This window comes from Sorex araneus, chromosome 1 (assembly GCF_027595985.1).
Source record: "Sorex araneus isolate mSorAra2 chromosome 1, mSorAra2.pri, whole genome shotgun sequence".
Taxonomy (NCBI): domain Eukaryota; kingdom Metazoa; phylum Chordata; class Mammalia; order Eulipotyphla; family Soricidae; genus Sorex; species Sorex araneus.
The window spans coordinates 23,666,341-23,690,307 of NC_073302.1; positions in this window are offsets into that span (position 1 = coordinate 23,666,341).

Here is a 23,967-nt window from a genome sequence, read left to right on the forward strand (position 1 = left end):
TAGTCTCTCCTCTGGTCTCTTCCGACCTCTCTCTGTCTCTGCTTCTGTGTCTTCTCTGTTCTTCTCCGGTGTCCTCTTGTGTGTCTCCTTCTCTGTCTCTTCTGTCTTCTTCTTCTGTCTCCCCTCAGTGCCCCCCAGTTTTAGTTTATATAGCAGATTACATAGGGTGGTGACACAAAGGTGGTTGAACATTTACAAATCAACAAAGAAGGGTAAGACCATTTCTCGAGGAGATTAACAAAATCTCATCTAAGGAAATCTCATCTAAGGAGATCCGCTCAAGGGTGGGGTCCAAACAAGGGTGTGTCAGGGTGTGAGCTAGTAATCTGCTTAAATAGTTATAGTAAATTTACTTCCAATATTTCTAGCAATGTCATTCTGTATGAGCATAGTAAGAGATATATCAGACAGCATTTGGTTCTTCTGAGGACATTCACTATATATTCCAGACCATAGCCCTCAGGCCAGGTTAGTCTTCCTAACCCCAGCAGGGTCCTAGTCTTGTCTTTTGGATTATGACAACATTTGTCTATGGTCATGCTCTCAACTTACAGTTGAGTATTGTGGCACTTTGGCCTGGCCCATTTTGATGCCAGGGTAGCTCACAGCTTGCCCCTGGGTCCATTCCGTCCCTCGTCGGAACCCTGCTTTTGGGGTGTTAAGAACTAAGGGCAACTGAGTTGAGAAAGTGGATGCCTGGGAGTAAATATTATTGGAGTCAATCAGCTCCCAATTTACAAAGCATGTTATTAACTGTCTTCCTGTGTCCATACAGAAAGGCCATTGCTCTAAGGTAAACTAAGTTCCCCGCGGCAAGGCTAAAAGGACAAACCCCATGTTACCCTACAGTGACTATATTATTTTTATCCTTCATTTCATTAATGTGGCTGATTAAATTAATTGCTTTGCAGATATGAATGATATTTGTATTCCAGAGTAAATCCACATGATCAGGGCATGTGATTTTTAAAATTTTATTTTAGAAACTATTTTTATTGAGGTACTAGGGTTTGCAATACTGTTAATCACATGTTTCATGTAAACACATCATTCCAGCATCAGACCCATAGGCAGATAGCCCACTTCTCTCCACCAGTGTCCCAGGGCCTCTCACATTCCAACTCTTACCCATAAGCTCAGATCAACGAATAAAAATCATCAGTTCCAATGACTTTGACCATTTGTTGTTTTTCTTACTATGTTTCTTTTTTTTATCCTACATATGGGAACGATGTTTTTAATTTTGTTGGAGGTAGTGACAATTCCACACATATAGATGAATAAAGCAATTTCTTGAAGAACTATAAAATTATAAATCAATTGTAAGGGGAAAAGCTGAATAGGCCTACAAATATACAAAGTCTTTTAATATAAAAAGGGATTTTTGGCTTTATATAGAAATATTATAAATACTACTTAAGTGTCTGCATTAATAACTAAACGATTTTAGTATCTCTATGAACAGACATAGAATATTCAATATAAACAAGACATAAATTTGTTATTGAAAGTGTATAAAATCTCTTAGCAAGCTAGTATAGGGCAGTCATAAGTGCCATGAATAAGTGCCATACTCAGTGCCACATGCTAAAAGAATATCCTGTCCTTTGAAGAAGCTCCATTTCAAGGCTATAAATTCCCTAAACTGTTGTCTGTCCAAGAAGCTCTGTATCATTCCTTCAAATCTAAATGGTAATCTAGTTGGAGAGACTATTTATTCTTGGTGAGGTGTTTATTTTGTTGAGTTTTTATACTATATCCCTCCATTCTTTTCTGGCTCAGAGTCTTATTTGATCTGTTATGAATTTTATGGGTTTTCCTTTGTATGTAATTCCCATTTTATCTTAGTGCTTTCAATATTCTGTCTCTATCTTTGGTTTTGTCATTCTGAGTAGAACGTGTCTTATGGTTTACCTAGTTGAGTCTAGGAACCCTTTGGGTCTCTTGTATTTGATTGCCTGTATTCCCTCAACTCTAAGAAATTCTTAACTATGATTTTTTAAACTACCAATTCTTCATCAAATTTGCCTTCTTGGTCCTCAGGGGTTCTGATTATTCTTATATTGTTCCTCTTGAGCTCATCACATAATTTTCTGGTGTCCTGTTCATTCCTTTTCAGACTTTTTTTCTACCTCCAGATGTTTTTTTAGAGGTTTTTTAGATTTTTTAAAAAAGGTTTTCTCATCTTGGAGCTTCTTGATATTTTCCTTACTTACTGTTACCTGCTGCTCAGAACTTCTAATGAACTTTCTTTTTCTTAACTATATCATGACCATACTCATGTCTGCTTGTAGTTTTTTCATTTAGGCTCTCAGACTTCCTTGTGCTTTGCTGACTATGAATGTCATTGTTTTACTGAGCTCATTAAACATCCTCACCACGGTGTGCTAAAGTCATTTTCCAAAGATTTACACAGTTGCCTGGTGTTTGTTGTGCCTTCTGTGATACTGTTTTTTGCTCATTGAAGTAGGTGAGCTTCTAGATGAATCATCCCATTGGCTTCCCAGAATTCCTTTTGTGCTGAGGGTGAATCTTTGTAATTAGAGCCCCTCAGAGCCTCAGAAGGATTAGGCTGGAAATTGCTCTTTTCTTCACCTGTTTTCACCCAGTGACAGGAAATATAACTGAACAGTGTGAAAGTTGCTGAATAGCTTTGTCATGCAGCTGCATATGCAGCCACAAATGCACTTCAGGAGCTGCGGCCTGGGCCGGTTAATATGGCGGAGTCAGTAGAGTGTGGAGGCTGCCAGCAGCTAGCCAGTAGGCAGGGGATTTCCTTCAGTTCTGAGAAGGGCATGATGTCAGCTGGAGACTAATCTCAGCTGGAAGGGGAAGAAGCGCTGCAGCTTGATGTTCCTGAACCTGAGCAGACCCGTCAGGCTGAGCACCCTCTCTGGAGGGCTCATTTTTCTACTGGGGGTTGAGGGGGCAGAATGTGTTTACAGTCGTCAGCTGTGAAGGGAGGTAGCAACTTTGGGCTTGATTAAGTGCAGATTATGCAGGTATATTTGCTGCAGCCCAGTGTAAGGTGTGTGTGTGTGTGGGGGGGGGGGGATTATGTTTTGTTTTTCTCCACTCCTGAGCACGGTTGACAATTACTTTGTGGTTTTTAGCTTAGCCCCAGAATGGACAATCAGTGCTGTCACTTAAGAGATTTATAAGTGTGTGGGAGATGTTGATATTGGGCTTGATTCAACCTGGAAATCTCAGCTTCTCTCTCATCTTCAGAGGCATGATTGGTGCCTGGTGGCAACCAGATGTGAGGTGAAGGGTTTGGCTTTGGCTTGTTTCATGGACACGAAAGACCTGCTGTCAATCCACCAAACTTTCTGGCCACTTCCCCACACAAGCTTGGGGTGTTGACTTTCAGGCTCCTACCATGTAGCAGAGGGGCTGCAGTGTACAAACACTTGATTTCTCATGCCGGCAAAGTTCAGGCCCTGGAAGTTGCTCTACATTCCTCAGTCCCTTCCTGGTGTTATGCATCTTGCTGCGTGCTCAGCAGCCTTCAGTCATCATTCTTGGGCCGGAGATAATTGCAGGTCTCTGTGATTTTCCATCTCAGTGTTGCTCCATGCAAAGGTCTGTGCTTAATTCTGTTTTATTTTCTTCTGTGATTGGGGAACAGGATCTCTCTCACCTTACTCCCTACTTTGCCATCTTGGCCCCACCACCCAGGACTGGTTTTTCAATTTGAAAAATTTTATTTCAGGTTTCTGAGACTCTAAATGAAAAAGGAAGGGTGAACTGAAGTCAATATGCTGGAACAGTAGGGGAGAGAATATTGGCAGCATGAGCGTGCACAGTTTGGCCAAATGCCTCCAGCTTTTACATTTAAATTACTTTCTCCAACTTTCTTAGTTCTTTTTCCAAATACAAGATTTAGAGTACCTTAGCTTCACCGAATTATATAATCTAGTTTTACTGAGAGTAGTGCCCTTTTATGTGAAGGCAAATTTTCAACGTAACTGTCAATTCAAAAATCTTTGGAACCAGTTCTAGTTTTCATTTCCATTTGCCTTGCTTTATAGTTATATATATGACAATTTACACTACTACAAGTCGTTAAAAACAAATGTATTCACCTTTGTACATTGCTCTAATTTCTGTCAGGATATATTTTGAAGCGAACAAAACCAGTACATTGCTAATTGAATCAAATTATCAGAGAGCAGTTCTCCTATCTCAGTTTTCTTTTTTTCACCATTGCTATTAATCATTACTTTGTGAAAAAGGAAAAATGGAGATATTTTTAAAAAGCAAAATAAGCCATTTTTTGGCAAGGCAAAAACAGCTTTTTTTTTTTTGGAAAGAAAAAAATGAGAGAAAAGTTTATTTGAAAAATTACTTTGAGTCCATAGGAAGGAATCAAAAAGTGAATTAATGGGTTTTATATACAGCATAATAAGTGTAATAAACTCCAAGCTGGAAGGACAGCATGGGTGCTCGGTGTGGGTTAGTTGGTGCCCTGCCTATTCTGGAAAGAAAAATAAATTTTCAGCCACATCAAAGTCTCCTCCAGAAGTAAAATTGCTCATTAAAAATGCCATTTCCAAGAACCCTGGCAGTCAGACAATAAGATGTCTGGAAAGATCACCTTTTATTTTGGCCTGCTACTCTCCCCTACTTTGAACGGTTTGTTTTGAAAGGAAGAAAGAAAATGTGTAGATGATATAATTAAATTCAACTGATTAGAAAATGGAATGGATTCTATAAAGTTGGTTTCCTCTCAGCAAAAGCCATCAAAACTTTCAAAATTTATTGCAAATAATGTGCAGAAATTCACCTTTGCCTATGTCTCTATTTTATTCTTATGAAGTATTTAAAGCAGAGTATATGGATGCAGCCAAAATTGTACAAATGATGAAAAAGGGAAAAAGCTGCTTGTCTTCCACATTTAATCCTGATGCAAAATTTTGTGGCTCATAGACTTTTTAAAATTGAATCACTGTGAGATACAGTTACAAGCTTTCATGTTTGAGTTACAATCATACAATGATCAAACACCCATCCCTCCACCAGTGCACATTCCCCACCACCAATCTCCCCAGTATACCCCCGTTCCCACCCTTCCCCTGCCTCCATGGCAGGCAATTTGCCCCATACTCTCTCTCTCCTTTTGGGCATTATGGTTTGCAATACAGATACTGATAGGCCATCATGTTTGGTCCTTTATCTACTTTCAGCACACATCTCTTATCCTGACGGATCCCTCCAACCATCATTGACTTAGTGATTCTTTCTGTATTCCAGCTGCCTTCTCCCCTCTGCTCATGAGGCAGGCGTCCAACTGTGGAACAAATTTCTTGACCCTTGTGTCTACTGTCCTTGGGTGTCAGTCTCATGCTATATTATTTTATACTCCACAAATGAGTGCAGTCCTTCTATATCTGTCCATCTCTTTCTGACTCATTTCACTTAGCATGATACTCTCCATGTCTATATACTTATGAGCAAATTTCATGACTTCATTTTTCCTAACAGCTGCATAGTATTCCATTGTGTAGATGTACCAAAGTTTCTTTAACCAGTCATCTGTTTTAGGGCACTCGGGTTGTTTCCAGATTTTGGCTATATAGTGAACAGTGCTGCAATGAACATATAGATACAGATGTCATTTCTACTGTGCTTTTTTGAGCCCTTGGGATATATTCCCAGAAGTGGTATTGAGGGGTCATATGGAAGCTCAATTTCTAGGTTTTGAAGAAATTTGAAGAATGTCCAGATTGTTTTCCAGAAAGGCTGGGCCAGTCGGCATTTCCACCAACATCTACGCCAGCACTGGTTGCTTTTGTTCTTTTGAATGTGTGCCAGTCTCTGTGGTGTGATATGATATCTCATTGTTTTGATTTGCATCTCCCTGATGATTAGTGATGTGGAGTATTTTTTCATGTTCCCTCTGGCCATTTGTATTTATTTTTTGAGGAAGCTTCTGTTCATTTCTTCTCCCCATTTTTTGATTGGGTTGGAGGTTTTTTCTTGGATAATGCTAATAATGTCTTATATATCCTGGATATTAATCCCTTATCAGATGGGTATTAGGTAAATATCCTTTCCCATTCTAAGGGCTCTCTCTGTATTTTAGTCACTGTTTATTTTGAAATCCAGAAGCTTCTTAGTTTGATGTAGTCCCAATTGTTTATATTTGTTTCCGCTTGCTTGGTCAGTGGTTTTTCATCCTTAAAGATGCTTTTTGGAGGGTTCAATGTCATGGAAAATGTCTGCCTACATTTTCCTCCCTGTACCTTATGGATTTATGTCTGATATTGAGATCTTTAATCCACTTTGATCTGACTTTTATGCCTGGCATTAGGTAGAGGTCAAAATTCATTTTTTTGCAGGTAGTTATCCAGTTTTCCCAGCACCACTTGCTGAAGAGGCTTTCCTTGTTCCACTTCACATTTTTTGCTCCATTGTCAAAGATTAAGTGGTTGTATATTTGAAGGTCTGTGACAGAATATTCAATTTGTTCTATTGGTCTGCAGGTCAGTTTCTAGCCCAATATCATGCTGTTTTAATCACTACTGCTTTGTAGTAGAGTTTGAAGTTGGGGAAGGTGATGTCACCCATCTTCTTTTCCCCAAGGATTGCTTTAGCTATTTGTGCGGGTTTATTGTTCCATATGAATTTCAGGAGTGTTTTGTTTATTTCTCTGAAAAATGTCATGGGTATCCCGTTAGGGGCAGCATTAAATTTGTATAACTCTTTGGACAGTATTGCCATTTTGATAATGTTAATCCTCCCTATCTGTAAACAGGGGATGTATCTCCATTTCCTAGTGTCCTCTTTTATTTCTTGAAGTAGTGTTTTGTAATTTTCCTTGTGTAGGTCCTTCACCTCTTTGGTTAGGCTGATTCCAAGGTACTTGATTTTCTGACGTTCTATTGTGAACGGGATTTTTTTTCTTTTTGGGTCACACCCGGCAGTGCACAGGGGTTACTCCTGGTTCTGCACTCAGGAATTATCCCTGGCGGTGCTCAGGGGACCATATGCGATGCAAGGACTCAAACCCAGGATGGCCACGTGCAAGGCAAATGCCCTACCCGCTGTGCTATTGCTCCATCCCCGGGATTGTTTTTTTAATGTCTCTTTTTTCTCTTTTCTTATTTGTATATTAGAATGTCTTGGACTTTTGGGTGTTGATTTTGTAACTTGCCACTTTACTATCAGACATATTGTCTCTTGGATCATAGTCTTTAGGAGCAGAGGGTCTCTTTCGCATTCTGCAGCTCCCGATCTTATCTGGGCCTAGGGCGTGCTGGTAACGCCCACTTCCATGGTGTATAATCTTCTTGATGAGTCGTTGGATTCTGTTTGCTAGGATTTTGTTGAGAATCTTTGCATCTGTGTTCATCAGGGATATCGGTCTGTAATTCTCTTTCTTTGTGGTATCTCTGTCTGCTTTTATATGAGGGTAATATTTGCTTCATAGAAACTGTTTGGAAGTGTTTCTGATACTTCAATTTCTTGGAAAAGCTTAAAGAGGATTGGGAGTAGGTCCTCTTTAAAGATTTGGAAGAATTCACTAGAGAATCCATCTGGGCCAGAACTTTTGTGTTTGGGGAGATTTTTATTACCATTTCAATTTCCTTGATGGTGACAGGTCTGTTTGGGTATTCCAAGTCTTCTTGGTTCAGCCTTGGGAGGCTACAGGAATCCAGAAATTTATCCATTTCCTCAAGGTTTTCTTGTTTAGTGGTTCATAGACTTTTCTACCATCTAATTCATTTATCCCAAGACTGTAGTTGTATTGTTGCTGAGAACAATGGAAAAATTAAAGTTTATAGAAAAGTTGCAAACATGTTATCAAGAATTCCCATACATTTTTTACTCATTAGTCTTCCCAAATGTTATAGTTTTATATAATTCTGGTATATTTTTCCATGCTAAGAAATTAATGGTAATACATTTGATTTGATTTGATGCAGATTTTATCTATTTTTCTACTAAATTTCTTTAATTAGTTTGCAATTTAATCCAGGCTACCACATTGCATTTATATCTTATTCACTTTCATATTTCTTGCAATAAGACATTGCCTGATAGATATTGAATATAGTTTTCTAAGAGAAAAAATTGAACAGCATAATTTAGTTGTAGGAAGGAACTCAGAGATCCCGATATACCATATAATATATATATATATATACATACATATATATATATATATATATACCAAGTTGGAAGGAGGTTTAGCAGCAGAACCTGTATCTAGTAGTAGCAAGTCATTGCAGATTTAGTATCAATTCCTTCCATTTATTGGTGGAGGCAGCAGTAATCTTTGATAGTTTGGGTGGAAAGGGGAGACAGTGGATATGTATAACTTTTAAAGAAGTTTATCAGTGAAATCAATGGCAGTGAAAGTTTAGTAATTGAAGCCATGAGGACCATTTTAGGAAAAAAGAATGGTAAGATGGTTTGTAATCAGAGAAAAGGGAAATGGAAAGGCTTAGAAGAGATACTTATTGAAGTAATGCCCAGGAGAAAACATACGGTAAACAAGTTAGTCTTTGGAAAAGAAGAAAAAATATATACTATCTCTAAAATTAAGGAAGACAGGGAAAAAAACATGGGTGAGTGCCAAGAACTTATTTGCCTTTCCCTATTTATCATAGAAATTTAATGGCTTCTAATTTTGTTTGCTTTTGAACCTCAGTCTTGGTAGTGCTCAGGACCTACTCTCGACTCTGTGCTCAGAGATGACTCCTGGTGGTGCTCGGGGGAACCATGGAGTGCTGGGAACTGAACTAGAGTCTGTCTTATGCTAGGCATGCTCCTTAACCCCAGTGCTATCTCTCCAGTCTCATGTCTTCTAATTTTTAAGGAGAAGAAAGAAAATTTACCTCTCGAGAATGAATATGATGGATTGGATTGTAGTGGAGATTCCCAGAGATGGATTGTTGGAATATTTTTTGGAAGATGAGATGAACTCAACTAAGGACTCTAATGCATCGTTGTGGGTTCAGAGATAATCACGATGTTACATTTTGGATATGGAGCCCCAGATAGATAGGTGCCACTCTTAGGCTGCCACATTCCCCATAGACACATTATCTTTTTTTTTTTTTTGACACGTCATCTTTTAAAAGTTGTTTTTTTCTATTTTCTTTCATGGTAATGTATCTGTGGATATATTACCTCTTCCTTCCTGGAATTCAGTAATAGTCCTTATTGAACTAATAATGAATAACTTTAGTTTTGTGTTGGGTTTTCACAGATATCAATTTTTCTATCTTACTTATAGTAAATAAATCTATCAACATGAATAATAATATAACTAGACTAATCAGAATTTATTGAGCAACTAACATAGTTAAAAACTCTCTTAGACATTTAACTAAATCAATTATTTTTTCTTACTAGACACTTTACATATGACATTCAAGTTTCAAAAATAGAAACTGAGTTTTGTAGTTATGTTTATTTATTTTTTATTGATCGAGACTTTGTGGGTTAAGCACTGTTAATAAAGGTTTCTCTTGCACATAATTTCAACAGTGAACCCACTTCCTTCCCCTAAGTATCCCAAGACCCCTCACTTTCAACACCCCTTTCTCCACCAACTCAATTGTATGGATCACTTCTTCCTTTTTGTTGCCTTTGGCCTTTTGTTACTACCTTGCTGGATATCTTTAACTCCCACATACGAGTGAGATCATGACATATTTATTCTTTTTTAAAAATTTTTTAAAAATTAATTTATTCTTTTATTGAATCACCATGTGGAAAGTTACAAAGCTTTCAGGTTTAAGTCTCAGTAATACAATGCTCGAACACCCATCCCTTCACCAGTGCACATATTCCACCACCAAGAATCACAGTATACCTCCCCCCTCCCCCACCCCCCCAACCCCCCACCCTGCCTGTGTAACTGATAAATTTCACTTTACTTTCACTTTACTTTGATTACATTCAGTATTTCAACAAAAAAAACTCACTATTATTGTTTGGATTTTCTCCCCCCTAAAGTCGGACCTGCTGAAAAGGAAGCATTTGATCATTTGTTTTCCATTGCTGAGAGTGAAGAGATATGAGTTCGAGTGGTTGCACTAGCGGCTGCACGGTTTTGGATTTCTGTATTTTAGTATTTAAGTAATTAAGTCCAAAGAAATATCTGCCAGAAATTGCATCATTGCAAGCTTGTACCTCTCAGCTACTTTATATTCCACATATGAGTGCAATCTTTTTATGTATGTCTCTTTCTTTCTGACATGACATATTTATTCTTAAAACAAGTATTTATTATCTTCCATGTGAAGGAAGATTTGTGACAATTTACTTATTTGCAATTGAAATCCATCAATGAATAGAAAAATTTCTTGATTTATGAAGCCACATTTTAGCAGATATCTATATGAAAAAGTGTTTTGTTCAGTTCAGGCTTTCATAACAGAATGTCATAGATTGGGTAGCTTAAAAATAACAGAAATTTATTTTACATGTTTGTGAAATCTAGGAAGTCTAAAATGAAGGCATTGGTATATTCAGTATTGGCAAGGGTCTGCTTCTGATTCATAGACAACCAACTTTTCACAGTACCCTCACATGGCAGAAGAAGAGAGAGGGATATTCTCTGGGATTTCTTTAATATGAGTCTTACTCCTATTCATGGAGTTACATCTTCATGATTTAATCACCTCCCAAATGACCCATCTCCAAATACGATCACATTATGGATTAGGTTCCCACATATGGATTGGAAAGGATACAAACATTCAGTCTTTGCAAGTTAGGCTTTGTCTAATTTACCAAGATGATATACAGCTACAGTAACCATTACTAGTTTTTGACTGTCCATGTTTCATCTTCTTTTGGGGAAGAATATGATATTCTTCACTAGGTGATACAGTTTGTTTTCTTAGTCAAAACTAGTCAGATGCCTTGGCTAGGACAATTAACTATGCCAATTGAATGCTTTCTCCTCCCCACAACCTAAATTTGGAAACCTTTATGTATATTAAAAGTACTGAGGATTGTTTAGTCATTCATTGTTTTAGTTTCTAAAGGCTATTTGTAATGTAATATGGGATATATATATTTTTTTCTGAGTTTGATTTGCGAGCCAATCTTCAATTATGAAAGCTTCCTCATAGTGGTATTGCATCATTCTGATAATTTTGCTTTTGTGAGCCTTAGTTTATTTCTATTACTCACCAGGAAAGAACCTAGTTTTGCATGGTTATAGACTCAATCTCTCAAATGTACTCAGCTCTCAGCATACATTTCACAATACAAGGAAATTCCTGAGTGTGTTTCAGGGAATTTTATTACCATGTGTGTCCTAATTTGAAAATTTTCTAACTCTTAAACTATCATTTATTCGAAGAAAACAGACAGAGGGCCAACTGGTTTATAAAAATGTTCTCTTCATTATTTATTGTCAGGGAAATACAAATCAAAATAACATCGAGCAATCAATTTACACCACTGAGACCGGTACACACGAGAAAGAATAGAAGCAACCAGTGCTGGTGGGTATATGTTCAAGAGGGAATACTTATCCCACTGTTAGTGGGATTGTGGTCTGGTTTGGCCTTTATGAAAACAGTATTGAGATTTCTCAAGAAAGTAAGAATTGAGCTTCCATGTAAACCACCAACTCTACTTCTTGGCATCTACCCATTTGAAAAGGGCATATTTATTGCAGCATTATTTATAATAGCCAAGACATGGAGACAACCCAAGTGCCAAGAACAGATAAATGGATAAAGAAATCGTGGAATATATGCACAATAGAACACTAGTTAGTTACATATAAAAAAAGATGAAACTGCAATTTGGTATTAATGGGTGAAAGTGAGTGAAGTTCTGTCTTTTACTCATGTTGAATGAGGTCTGTAAAAAGGAGAGTGACAAATACAGAATTATCACTCTTATATGAAGAAACATAACAAGAGAATAACAAATGGCCAATGACAACAGACTCTGAAAAATGGTGTATAGAACCGAATTTGCTAAGGGGATGGTGTGGCAGGGAGGGAGTACAGGGGACAACATTGGTGGGGGCATGCTCAAAAATTAAGAAACACTTATGATTAATGTGGGTTTGGTATTGGAATATCGTATGTCTGAAACTTTATTATCAACAGTAATGTAAATCATGATACCTAAGTTAAAAAGTTAAAAAGTATTTGCTATTTGAAAAAAAGAGAGAGTTTTCTAGTTTTTTTGGTTTGTTTTTGTTTTGGCGCTACTCCTGGCAGTGCTCAGGGGTTACTTCTGACTTTGCACTCAGGAATTACTCCTGCAGGCTTTCAGGGGCCCCTGTGGGATGCCAGGGGTTGAACTCGGGTCAGTTGTGTGCAAGTGCCCTATATACTGTACTCTCACTCTGTCCCTCAAAGTTTTCTATTAACAAGATATTAATCATAAATGTTTTTTAATTTTTGAGCATGACTATAAAAGGTGAGCTCTGCTTTATTTCTCTTAGTATATGAAACGCAGCTAGACAGAATAGTGTTTATCCAGTTGGCCCTCTTATCATTGTAAAGTAGTTCAAGAATTTGCCAACTATTTCCCGGCAATTACAAGTATGTTGGTTTAACATTGTTGCAGCCTCATGTATCTAGTCGACAGTTTTCACCATTGCCGTTGTCTTACATTTGCTAGAACCTGGCGGTCAGTGTCCAGCAGGCATTAAGAATAAGGGAAGAATTACTTGTATCTCTGTCACTTGCAGAAGCCATCCTCAACTTGTGGAAACAGGAAATATTATTCCTAGCCTCCGTGAAGGGCTGTCTATAACATAGTACAAACACAAGAGCACTTTGCACATAGCAAACATCACAAATGACACTCCGAGACTCAAACAATGAAGTGTTTCTGACTCCTGGTATAGAATTGGCTTCATGCCTTTTTTTTTTCCTGGTGTCTGCTCTGGGATGCTAGCCCAGACTTTTTTCTTAGAACTCTTTTCATGACTCTTTCCGCATGCCTTCTTAGGTGTTTTGGATTTAGAACTTAGATCAACCCTCTGGATTAATTTTTCTATCTGTTTTTTTTCCTAAGAGATATTTCCTGGATCTGCTCTGTATGCTTAGACATTCACTGTTGCCTGACTCCTGATTCTTTCTCTCCCAGATTTCTTTATTGAGTGTCATTAAAGTCCAGGCTTTATCATTTAACAGCTCTCTGTAGCATAAGGGAAAACTACTCACAATGACATCTATGTGCAAAGATACAAATGAGCATCTACATATTTTGATGTTTAAATATTTGTTATGCTTCAAACTAGCACATTTTTACATAAAATATCTCAATACACATTCCTTGACTAATATATCTTCACAGCGACTTAGAAGGTCAGATTTTTTTTTTAAAGTTGCATATTTTGCCTGCCTTTTCTATTCTCTCTCTGGCTCTGTCCAGTACTATGAGACTAATGTCTGTATGTGGATAGAGTGGCTTATATGTACAAGCGCCATACAGTTCCCTCATACAGGCTTTTTGACCACTCTGGGGTTCCAGGGATGCTCTTTCTACTGGTGTGGTCTGTTTTCTGGAAGAGATGCTTGAGGAAGAGAGACCTGTTGTGGTTCTGGAAGCGATCTCAGGGCATTTTTTTCAACTCTAGGATGTAGGTATAAGTCTTTGGGGGAGAAATATAGTCCATAGTCACCACATGTTAAGGTTTTGTGCTCTGAGAAAGACTTGATCTATAAGAAGAGGCACGGTCAAAGAAGGTCAAGAATTGTCTTCCCACAGTTTAAGAGTCTGATGCAAAGGGTAGAGACAGTCTCACACTCCTGTAGTACTGGAAGTCTACACAAATTCAGTCATGCTCTTCATCAACCTAGAGAAAATTTGGGGCAGTAGAGAGGGTATTAATTATCTGCACATTAAAAATGGGAAAAAAGTATAAAATGTGACATTTTGATGAAGAGGCTTTCCTTGCTTCCCTACATGCACCCAGTCCCTTTGCTGTAAATCAACTGTCCATACATTTGGTGGGTAATTTTTGGGATACCAGTCTGTTTCCATTGATTTGAGTCTGTATTTATTCCAGTACTACCACATTGATTATTATAGTTTTGTAATAGAATTAAAGTTTGAAACGGTGAAGCACGCTCATCTTCTTTTTACCTCAGAATTGTTTGACTATTTTTTTTCTTTTTGGGTCACACCCAGCTATGCACAGGGGTCACTTTTGGCTCATGCACTCAGAAATTACCCTTGGCGGTGCTCACGGGATCATATGGGATACTGGGATTCAAACCCAGGTTGGTCGCATGCAAGGCAAAAAAAACCAAACCTGCTGTGCTATCACTCCAGCCCCTTGACTATTCTGTTTGTTTCACATTCATTTTAGATGTATTTGTTCTATGTCATTGAAAAGTGCTATGGGAGGGAATTATGTTGTACCTTTAGATTGAATAAGATAATCATTTTAATGATGCTGATTCTTCCAATTAATAAGCAATAAATATGTTCCAATTTCCTGTTTCTTTGATTTATTTCAGCAATGGTTTACAATTTTAATAAGCAATAAATATGTTCCAATTTCCTGTTTCTTTGATTTATTTCAGCAATGGTTTACAATTTTCACTAAATAGGTCTTTAAGTTATTATGAGATATTTGAATTCTATGACATCACCATAGGTGGGATAGTTTTGAAGATGTATCTGTTTTCTACATTGTTGTGTATATATAGAAATGAAACACACCTCTGTGCATTAGTTTTGTAGTCTGGTATTTTACTATATAATTTTATTGCTTCTTAAATATATTTTTACTGGTATCTTTAGGGTTTGCAATGTATAATATTCTTTTCCATGCAAATAGTGATAGTTTTAACTTCTCCAATTTTAATTCTCTTGATTTCTCTTTCTTGTCTAATTGCTATGGCCAAGGTGTATAATACTTATAGTTAATATTAATGATGAAAGTGCACATTCTTGTCTTATAGCTTTTTCTGAAATGCTTTTTCTGCATTTATAGAAATGATCAAATGACTTTTTATTTCTGTTTACTACACTAGTGTATTGTATAGCATTCACTTATTTGCATATATCATACTAGCCTTGTATTCTTAGGATGAATCCCACTTGATAGTGATGTATGATATGTTCATTATTGTTTTGATACACTAGGATTTTATTTAAGATTTTTGCATCCAGTTTCATCAAAGATATTGGTCTGAAAATTTTTTTTAGTGATGTCTCTTTCAGATTTGGTATCAAGGTAATATTCCTCTTGTAAAAGCTTGGAAGAGTTTAGTTTCTTCCCCTCTCTGGAAGAACTAGAGAAGGATATGGTAGTAGGTTCTCTTTGAAGGTTTGGAGGAGCTCACAAGTGAACCCCTCTGGTTCCTGACTTTTGTTCTTAGGAAGAATTTTGATTATTCTCTCAACTTCCTTGATTTCTGATTTCAATTCATTCTGACTTAGCCCCTAGAACCTCTTAGACAACAGATATATGTCCATTTCCTGTAGAGTCTCCAATTAATGGCATAAAGTTGTTCATAGCAATACATAAACTTTTGTATTTCTGAAGTATCTGTTGAATGTTTCCCCCTCTCATTTCTGATCTGATTTATTAGGATTTTTTTCTTTTTTTCCTTTGTATATATTCTAGTAAGGGTTTTTTGATATTATTGATTCTTTTAAAAAATAACTTTCAATTTCATTCATCTTTTGTGTTTTTTAAAATTTCTGTATCATTGTTTTCTGCTCAAAATTTTATTATTTCCCTCCTTAAACTTACTTTGGGTTCTCTTTGTTGTCATTGTTTATTTCTTGATGTTTGAGGCAGGTAGTTTGTCTTTTCCTGTTCTTGTTTTCTGAATTCTTGTATGTATTATGAACTTCCCTTTTAGTACAGCTTTTTCACTGTATTTTTGAGTTCTTGTAATTTGTCTTCATTCTCATTTGTATCAAAGAATATTTATAATTCCTTTTTTGACTTCTTCTGTACTCAATGGTTGTTAAGTGGTGGTATTCAAATCCCAACTATTTGAGCTTTCCTTTGATAGTTGCCATAGTTTGTTTTCATCTTCAAAGTAATATAATATGAAAGGATGGTAGATACTATTAATGTTTTTTGTTCTTATGGACACTTTTTTTTATCTGAGCATGTGATATATCCTAGAGAATGATCCAATGAGCACTGAAGAAAATTGTGACTCAACATTTTGGGGAAGGAGAGCCTTATTGATGTTTGTTAAGCCCATTTCTTCCTGTAAAACTGCTGCTTCCTGTTATTTCTGGTTGATTTATCTAATGGTGAAAATGTGGTATTAAAATATCTTTATGCTCTGTGTTGTTGTTATGATTTTCCTTCAGGCCTGGGGGTTCTTATTGCAACTTACTTTTGCATTTTAGAGAGCTAGTTTTGGATATATGTTATTTTGCACATGGATATATTCATATATACTTGTGTTTTATAAAACTATAAAAAGACAATACATATGGTTAATAGAATTTGACTCAAAATAATGGAAAAGTAGCTGGAGAGGCAGTAGTAATATTTTCTTCACAAACACTGTGGTTTCGTGTTCGGAATTTTTTTTGTAGTAAAAGTATTTAAAACATGACTTTAAGGTTGATAACTTGAAAGTTCTTTATACCTACCAAATATGTGTGAATTTAGTAGTAACAATAATAGAAACCTCTGAGTTTAAATAAATCAGTTTAAATAAATTAAACCCCTGAGTTTAGATATTGGAAAATCAAGTTACTTTGATATCAAAACTCCAAAGTGTGGAGAACCTTTAAAACTCAAAACAATAAAGACATTTCAAAGTAACAATTTTAACTAGGTAAGTATTAAAATATTTTAAAAACATAATTATTAAATGATTATAACTACACCCTTATGAGGCAAATTGTGGATTGGAAAAAACAACATTAATAAAGCAAAAAGTTGTGAATATTGATTATACAAAAGTAACATGAACACTGTTAAGGGTTGGATAAGAGCTTACAGTAAATTCCCATAGCTGATTTCTGCAACTTCTCCATTTTCTCTCTCCTTTGAAAGTTGATAAGGCAGGAGTGTGTGAGAAATGACCCCTAAATGTGTTTCCTGAGCGGCAGATTCTAGTACAAGAGAGCAATTGTCTTTACTTACTGGACTCAATCCTCTTTTCGAGCAAGGGAGTGATTTTGAAAAATTTTTGTTTTGTTTTTGGCTCACAGATTGGTTTTGCTTTCTCTCTGAACCTTGAAACATTTACAAATAAAATGACCATTCTCAAAGTCTTCCTAAACCTTAATTGGCAAATATTAAAACCAAGTTCTTATTTTAACCAAATCCACCTCAATCTGCTTTTGAGGAGCTTTTGACAAAGAGGTAAGTTATGCTGTCCTAGGATGCACTTTTCCAACCATTAAAAAAAATAGGAACAGTATTTTATTTTTGTCTCTTAATACATACTAGTGAGCAACTTTCAAAATATTTTGAAAAGCTCAGAAACTAAAGGGCTTGCTGATTTCACAATTGAAAGTCAGAAACATTCGTGGACAGAGGACTGCTCAAAGACTCTTTTAAGATACCTTTCTGCATTACATTTAACAGAGAAATATGAAAAAGTAAAGCTTTCTAAAGTCGAGTTCTGACTTTGAGCTTCATGGCTTGGTTATAAGGATTAAGCAGAGTCCACGTGCCTCTATGAAATGGTTTTTGTGAGGCCTTTTCAGGATGATGACATAACTGATCAATAATCTGTACCAGACGTTTCAAGAATTATTTGGCCTAACAACCCCTTTTCAGAAATTTTTTTTTGACATTTTCCCAGACATTGACTTTGTTTAGCAGACAAACACAAATTGCTCACCAGTTGCACCAGAGACTACTACCACCCACTTGGATTATTTCTCTGCAGTGCTTGGAGCTGCTGCTAACTGGTGCTTGGAGGTTGCCCGCTTTAGTGCTTGGGAGACCACTCAGTGCTGTGGGGAGAAACCTGGTATTCTGTATACAAAGCGTGTGCAAAGCCCATTTAGTTATCTCTCTGGCCCCCCACATTTTGAAGAGGTTAGTGTTCTAATTTTATCATGCCAGGTATCTCTGTAATGGGAATATTATTTACGTGTGACTTACATAACATAGACATTAAAATAAACATTCCTGGGTTTATTTTTGTTTGAATGACTTGGTATACTGCATGTAATGATATTGCTTATTCAAGCATCATTGTTGCCTCTGCTTTGGTTGTAACGAATTTCAAATTAGTACAGTGAAAATTCTTATTTTTGAAATTTTAGCACAGTGGGTAGGGCATTTGCCTTGCATGCGGCCAACCTGGGCTCTATTCCTCCGTCCCTCTCAGAGAGCCCAGCAAGCTACCAAGAGTACCCCACCCACATGGCAGAGCCTGGCAAGCTACCCGTGGTGTATTCGATATGCCAAAAACAGTAACAATGGAGACGTCTCACAATGGAGACATTACTGGTGCCCCCTTGAGCAAATCGATTAACAGCAGGATGACAGACAGTGAAAATAATGTTTCAGTGAACTTTACTGAAACATGTGACCCACTATAAAATTAAATCCATTAATTTCCTAATTTCTTCATTACATAAACATTTATTCAGCCTTTACCATTTATTAAACCTATGATTTAAAGATTTATTTTTACACATATATATACACATACACACATATGTATATATATATATATATGTATGTATATTTGGTCACACCCAGCTGTGCTCAGGGCATACTTCTGACTCTCCTAGGGATCACTCCTGGCAGTACTTGGTGAACAGAATGCTGTTCCAGGGACCTAACCCGAGTTAGCTGTGTGCAAAGCAAGCATTTTACCGTCTCTGGCCCCTAAAAATACATGAGTCGGGAACTTTATAGTCCTAAAACCAACTTTAAAAGAAAAGTTGAAGGGACTACTTTAAGGCAAGACTAATCCCACACAAACACCAAACTTTTACATAAAGATGACACAAAACTCCATGACAATAATCTCCCTTAATGTCAATAGCTTACATGTCCAATTAAGAGACACAGGGTAAAAATATAGATAAAATAATTAAATTAAACATTCTTCTACCTGCAAGAAACACATTTAAATAGTCAGAGCAAACACAGACTCAAAGTTAAAGGTGGGAAGACAATCCTTCCAGCAAATAACTCCCTCAAAAAGGCTGGAGTGGCCGTATAATATCAGATGATATAGATTCAGGCTCATAAGAGGTTATAAGAGACAGAGAGTAACTTCTTAATAATCAAGGGATATGTATATCAGGAAAAAAATCATACTCCTTAACATATATGCAACCAATGAGGGATGAGCAAAATACTTAAAACAGTACTAATGGATTTCAAGGAGGAAATTGATAACAACACAATAGTAGTTGGAAACTTCAACACTGCTCTGTTATCTCTTGATAGATCAACCAGACTAAAACTCAGGAAGGAAATACTGGTTTTAAAGGAAGAGAAAAAAGAGAGGGGTTAATAGATCTATATAGGGTTTTTTTTTTATCCCCCAAGAACCAAATTTACATTCTTCTCCAGGGCACAAAGGGATATTTTCTAAGATAGACCCCACGCTGGGCCACAATGTTCCTCCATAAAAAAATCAACATATAGAAATTGTATCAAGTATCATCTGAGATCATGATACATTGAAAGTAGAAGTTAATCACAAATAGAAACAGAGAATTAAATCAAACTCCTGGAAATTAAATAGCTCACTACTGAACAACCAGTGGGTCAGAGAGGAAATCAAAGAAGAGCTCAAAAGATTCCTGGACACAAATAAGAAGGAGGGCATAAGCTACCAGAACTTGTGGGACATAGTAAAAGTGGTGCTAAGAGGAAAGTTGTGTGTTTGTGTGTGTGTGTTCCCTTTTTTTTTTTTTTTTTGCCTTTTGGGTCATACCTGAGGGTACCTAGGGCTTATTCCTGGCTCTGCTCTGAGGATTTACTCCTGGCAGTTCTCAGGGGACTATATGGAATGCTGGGGGTCAAACCTGGATTGGCCTCATGCAAGGCAAATGCCCTGCCTACTGTACTATTCTCCAAGAGGAAAGTTTATGGCTCTGCAAGATTCAACAGGAAACATGAAAGGACCCACATAAGTAACTTGACTATGCAGTATGAGAAACTGAAAAACTACTGAAAAAAGAAGCCAAAAGCAGGCAGGAGGAAGGAAATAATATAACTTAGAACAGAAATTAATGAACTGGAGTCCCAAAAAATGATCTGAAAGATTAGGGAAACCAAGAACTGGTTCTTTGAAAAAAATAAACAAGATTTATAAACCACTAGCAAGATTCACACACACACACACACACACACACACACACACACACAGAGCAAGTGAGCGAGTGAGAGAGAGACAGAGACGGAGAGACAGAGAGAGAACATAATAAACTGAATCAGAAATGAAATGGGGAACATTGCAACAGATACCACAAAAATTCAAAGAATCATGGGGGTATGATGCCACAAGCAGGTCAACCTGTACCTGTGGGGCGAGTACATCAGCAACCTGATGGTTCTTTCAGACTTCCAGATACCCCAAAGTTGCTGCTGTGCCTTTGGTCAGACCCCAACAACTTGGGGACAAGTTTAACAAGAAGTTAAATAACCAAAAGTTAGGTATGTGGGAGCCACACCCACCAACCATCTCTGGCTCAGCTATATAAGCTCATTTATTGGCCTTACTGCAGAGACTCATAAATCTCGAAAGAGATCAAAAGACGCAGTTAGGGCCTGTAGTGCAGAGGTAGGTGGGAACCCTGACTACGAACTCCAGGCCCGTTTGGATCGGGATTGGACCTCCTCCCCCCAGGTCCTCAGTTTTCCAGTAGCTTGGCAGTCACACCCATAAACTGCCCCCGGTGCCATGTAATCTCATCAACAGCCAAGACCCAGGGACTATAAACTAAAACTCTCAAAAGAAAGTACTGAGAATGTCCTCACCCCGCACTAGGCTGTCTTCACCGGGGTGCCCCAGAGGGGGGTGGGTGAGAGCTTTCCCCACCCCAATGGACCTAGCTCCAGCAGCCAAAAACATCCACAACCCAACCGCCACCATGCTCAAGGTTGCTCCCCATGCACTTGGGCCGAGCCTCACCCATAAGTAAAATCCTATGGAACCCATGTAATGCGGGACTTTGTGACCTTGAACTCTGGGCTCAACGAGACCAGGAGCAGAGATCCTCTGCCTACTTTCCCCAGTCTCTGGCAGCCCAGGGGTCATGCCCATGAGCCACCTCCTGTCGGCACCAGACAATCTCGTCATTGGCCACAGTCCAGATCACATGGCTGCTTCTCCCGAAAGGGAGTGTAACATGAGGCCCCCATAACCATGCCATGGGACTCCATACCAGGCCTCAGAAGATGGTAGGTGAGAGCCACCCCTGCCCCAAGGGACCCAGCTCCGGCAGTCAAAAACCTCCACAACCCAACTGCCACCATGCTCAAGGCTGCTCCCCACGTGCTCGGCCGAGCCTCACATATGAGTAAACATACTTCTGGACTGCACGGCTGCTTTTGTGGCTGTGTGACACATCATAAAACACTCCCTACCCATTCTCCATAATTACCACATCACAATTGATGGGGTTCAGACAGTAGGCAACAAATCATAGAGGGAAATATGTGCATATATACATATTTTCAGGTATATATACCAAAGCTCACATCACCCAAACTTTAACAACATGTTAGTGATATCCTATAGAGTGACTTAATGGCTCCTGTCAAAATAGAACAATCTTCACACTGTTCCCCCCATGAACACTTTTATGTGTGTTCAGCAGTTTTTCATAACAGACAATACAAAATATATTATTTTGGTTGTGTTTTGGTACAGGGATTGGGGTTTAGGATGAAAACATCCCAAAATTTGGTGGTGGGAAGGTGTAATGGTGATAGAATTGGTGTTTGAATATTGAATGCAATCAAACATTGTGAAGTAACTTATAAAATTAAAACTTTTTTCCTTTTTTAAAATTTTCTTTTCTTTCTTTCTTTATTTATTTCTTAACTTTTTATTTTATTCTTTCATTAGTGAATCACCATGAGGGTACAAATACAGATTCACACATTTTAAAACTTGTTTTTCCCTCATACAATGTTCACAAACACATCCCTCCACCAGTGCCCATTCTCCACCACCAATAAACCCACTATCCCTTCCCCCCGCAATCCCATATTCCCCCCACCCCACCCTGCCTCTGTGGCAGGGTATTCCCTTTTGATCTCTCTCACTCTCCAATTGGGTGTTGTGGTTTGCAATAGGGGTATTGAGTAGCCATTGTGTTCAGTCTCTAGTCTACTTTCAGCACGCATCTCCCTTCCCAAGCGGGATCTCCAACCCTTCTCTATCTGAGCTGCCTTTTTCCCCAGCAAGTGAGACCAGTTTCCAAGCCATGGAGCCAACCTACTGGTACTTATTTCTACTATTCTTGGATATTAGTCTCCTATAAATTAAAACATTTTAAAAAAGTAATGTGGAGTTCATGCCCAATTCAATCAACTTTAATCAATGGCTGAATAAATAGCAGTGCTCCTACATTATAAAAAAAAATTCAAAGGATCATCAAAGTTTACTTTGAGAATCGTGATGCCACAAAAAGAGAGAGCCTAGAAGAAATGGATAATTTCTTGGATTCTTATAACTTCCAAAGGCTGAACCAACATAATTTGGAATACCTGAACAAAACTATCACTATTGAGGAATTTAACTGGTAATCAAAGTCTTCCCAATGACAAAATCCCAGGCCCAGATGGATTCATCAGTGAGTTCTTTCAAACCTTTTTGAAGAGAACCTTTTACAAATCCTCTTCAGGTTTTTCTAGGAAATTGAATAAACAAAAACATCACTGTGACATCAAAAGCAGACAGATAAACCACCCAAAGAGAGAACTACAGTTGATATCCCTGATAAACACAGGTGCAGAGATCTTCAACAAAATACTAGCAAATAGAATCCAACAGTTAAAAAAGATGACATACAATGACCAAGTAAGTTTCATCCCAGAGATGCAAGAATAGTTTAACATATGAAAATCAATTTAATATAGCATATCAATAAAAATCATAAAATCATATCAATAGATGCAGAGAAAGCATTTGACAAGATCCAGCACCCATTCATGATAAAATCTCTCAACAAAATGGAATTTGAAAAAAATTTTCTCAATATGGTTAAAGTCATTTGCCACAAACATACAGCAAATTTTCTACTCAATGGAAAATACTAAAAACCTTCCCTCTAAGATCAGGAACAAGACAAGGTTTCCTTCTCTTGCCACTACTATTCAGTATAATACTGGAAGTATTTGCCATAGCAATTAGGCAAGAAAAAAATATAAAGGGAATTCAGATAAAAAGGAAGAAGTCATGGGGGCTGTAGCAATAGCACAGCGGGTAGGGCATTTGCCTTGCACGCGGCCAACCTGGGTTCGATTCCCAGCATTCCATATGGTCCCCTGAGCACTGCCAGGGGTAATTCCTGAGTGCAGAGCCAGGAGTAACCCCTGTGCATACCAGGTGTGACCCAAAAAGCAAAAAAAAAGGAAGAAGTCAAGTTTTTATTATTTGCAGATGACATGATATTATATTTAGAAAATCCTAATGACATTACAAAAAAGGTGAAAACAATAGTTTGTTCAGTAAAGTGGCAGGCTACAAAATTAATATGCAAAAACTTTCCTATAAACAAATGATGAAACAAAAGAAAGAAATTTAAACAATCAATTCCATTCACAATTGTGCCTCAGAAAATCAAGTACCTAGGAATCAGCTTAACTTAGGAGGTGAAAGACCTATACAAAGAAAACTACAAAATGCTGCTTCAAGAAGTAAAAGAGGACATAAGGAAATGGCTACACATTTCCTGCTCATGGATTGGGAGAATCAACATCATTAAAATAGCATTACTCCTCAAAGCATTGCACGATATCAATGCAATCCCTGTAAGGAAACCCATGACATTTTTCAAAGAAATAGATAAAACATTCCTGAAATTACTATGGAACAATACCAGCCCCCCTTA